Below are 3,028 nucleotides of genomic sequence, written 5' to 3'. Positions count from 1 at the left end.
AAAAAGAAACCTTAAAAAAAAATCCTATTTACTATTGCACAAAACAATGATACCTAGGAATGAACTGAACAAGGAGGTGTCCGGGGTGAGCACCTCCATGCACAGGTGATCTCTCCAGACCAGGAGCAGCTGGAGGAGAATGACGTGCTGCAGCCTGCAGTTGGCCATCTGGAGACCTCCAACATTGCCCTGGCCTTCATCTGTAGACAGCTCCAAAGGAGGCTGCCCCTGAGAGCAGTCAGCTTCAACCTAGGCCCCTCCTGGAAACACCTAGAAACAGGGCAGCAGGGCCTCAGGGCCTCCAGGCTGTAGCTGGCTCAGATAAGAACACCTTGGGTCCCAGAGAATCCTGGAGTCCTGCCAAAGTGGCACCAAGTGGCAGGTGGAAACCCAGGTGAAAGCCAGGAGGAGGAAGAGAGAGACACAGAGGGGCAGTAGCCCCCCAGCTCGCAGCCTGAGCCAGAGGAGCACCTGACTTTCTGGAACCGCCCCTGCCGGCTCAACTCTGGGCCCCTGGGAGAGAGAGCGTCACCACCACTCCACATGGTCCCTTGTGGAGGTCCAGGAGGGAGGCCGCCTTCTCTACAGAGCCCTCTGCTCCCCCAGTGAATCTGACAGTGACCTAGAGCCTGTGGGGGCAGGAATCCAGTGTCTCCAGAAACTGTCCCAAGAGCGGAAGGAGGCCATGCGGCTGATGAGAGTGCTAACATGACCGTTTATCTCCTTTGAGGCTGAGGACAGTGCCCTTCAGGTCACGCCCTCCTCCCAAGCATCTTCCCTCCTGAGCACCTGTCTCAGCGTCCTCTTCTTCCTCCTCTCCTCCTCCTTCATGTGCGTATTTGGAGACACCCACAAGGCTGATGCCCAGCAGAGTGGGAAGCCTGCCATCTTCCTACCAGCTTGGACCTGAGCTACTGACCACACTGATCCACCACCTTTCAGCTTCTCAGCTTCTGGGGAAAGGCTCTGGTGTCCTTGCTCCCCCTGTCTGGAGTGCAGTGAGGGGCACGAAGGGAGCTCTGTCCTGCAGGAAGTGAGCCATATTTGACCGCCATGCCCCCAAACTTGGGATCTGTGCCTCCCCTCCAGTTCCTGGAAGGAAATCCTCGAGGAGTTGGCAGTGCCCCTGGGCCACTGCTAACAAGGACCTGACTAACAAGGCCCAGGTGGGGGCTGCTTGTGGCTTCTGTCTCCTGCTCTGACCACATCTGAGCCTGGCAGAGACCACCTGCCACAGCCCAACAGTGACTCCGGGACACCTGGGAGAGGAGGGGGATTATTCATCCTACTCCCCTTTTGGGTTTGAAATGCACTCCACACTTGAGCCTTGTGGTTGCCTTTTTTGCAATGTGAAGTGCAGGCTCCAGAAGGTATTTGAGAGCTCTGAGCTGTGCACCCAGGAGCAGGGTGGGCTAAGAGTCACCTCCTGTGTTGCCAGTGCCCAGGCTATTGGGAACCAGCTCCTGTGCCTGCTCCAAAGGAAAGGGTGGGAGAGATTTCCAGGCTCTGAGACTCCGGGCCCATGGGTACCTATTTATGTTCCCAGCACCTGCCACTGTGGGTGGCAGGGAGGAGTAGCATTGCTCTGGTAGCAATTTCTGCCCTTTGTAAGTTATTTAAGAAATCTGCCTTGTCATTTTATTAGAAAGAAATCAGTGTGTAACTTCCCTCTATAACGTTGCTTTTCCATAATAAAGACTCTCTTTCTGATAGACTGGCAAATCTCAGAGGGAAGGCTGGGGAGTGAGGGAATAACTAGGGAACTTATATGCATACTAGAGGCCCGGTGCACAAAATTTGTGCACTTGTGAGAGTCTCTCAGCCTGGCCTGCGCCCTCTCACAGTCTGGGAATCCTCAGGGGATGTCCAGGGAACGGGCCTAAGCCTTCAGTTGGACATCCTTAGTGCTGCCACAGAGGTGGGAGAGGCTCCCGCCACTGCTGCTGCCAGCCGTGAGCCTGGCTTCTGGCTGAACAGTGCTCCCCCTGTGGGAGTGCATCTGCCCCCTGGTGGTCAGTGCGCATCATAGCGACCAGTCATTCCACCATTCGGTCAATTTGCATATTAGCTTTTTATTATATAAGATATGCATAACCCATGGACACAGACAATAGTGTGGTGAGGCCCTGACTGGTTTGGCTCAGTGGATAGAGCATCAGCCTGCAGACTGAAAGGTCCCAGGTTCGATTCTGGTCAAGGGCATGTTCCTTGGTTGCGGGCACATCCCCAGTAAGAGGTGTGCAGGAGGCAGCTGATTAATATTTCTCTCATCAATGTTTTCTAACTCTCTATCCCTCTCCTTTCCTGTCTGTAAAGAATCAATAAAATGTATTTTTTTAAAAATAGTGTGGTGAGGGCTTGGGGGGGGGGGTTCCCGGTGGAGGGGATCAATGTGGGGGGGGGAGGGGATATTTGTAGTACATTTAACAATAAAGATAAATTATTTTTATTTCAGAAAGGAGGGGAGAAGGAGAGAGAGAGATAGAAACATCAATGATGAGAGAAAATCATTGATCGGCTGCCTCCTGCACATCCCAACTAGAGATCCAGCCCGAAACCCAGGCATGTGTCCTGACTGGGAATCAAATCATGACCTCCTGGTTCATAGGTCGACGGTCAACCACTGAGCCACACCGGCTGGGCAAAGATAAAATTTTTTAAAAAGAATGAATAGGAGAGTTCAGCAATATAACCATATACGAAATATACCAAAACTAATTGTTTTCTTGATGTACCAGCAGTAAGTCTATGGAAAATAATGAAATATAGATTCTCATTTATCATTTTTTTTAAAAAGAAAGAAATAGAGAAAGATACAAACAAATGGAAACATATGCCATGTTCATGGATTGAAAAAATAACATTAAAATATCCATACAGCCCGAAGCAATCTATAGATTCAATGTAATTTCTATTAAAATACCATTGGCATATTTTCCACAGATCTAGAACAAATATTCCAATAAATGTATATTGAATCCCCCCCCCAAATACCTGATAGCTGCAGCATCTCGAGAAGAAGAACAAA

At 50.4% G+C, this 3,028-nt stretch overlaps 1 pseudogene; it reads left to right on the top strand.

The window, feature by feature from the left end:
• Positions 1–712, top strand: part of LOC102436532 — a 15,172-nt pseudogene extending 14,460 nt beyond the window's left edge.
• The last annotated feature ends 2,316 nt before the right edge of the window (positions 713–3,028 follow it).

Source organism: Myotis lucifugus, unplaced genomic scaffold (genome assembly GCF_000147115.1).
Source record: "Myotis lucifugus unplaced genomic scaffold, Myoluc2.0 scaffold_21, whole genome shotgun sequence".
In the NCBI taxonomy this organism is placed as follows: domain Eukaryota; kingdom Metazoa; phylum Chordata; class Mammalia; order Chiroptera; family Vespertilionidae; genus Myotis; species Myotis lucifugus.
Note: the sequence above shows the minus strand (reverse complement) of the source record. Positions and strands in the feature narration are given on the sequence as shown.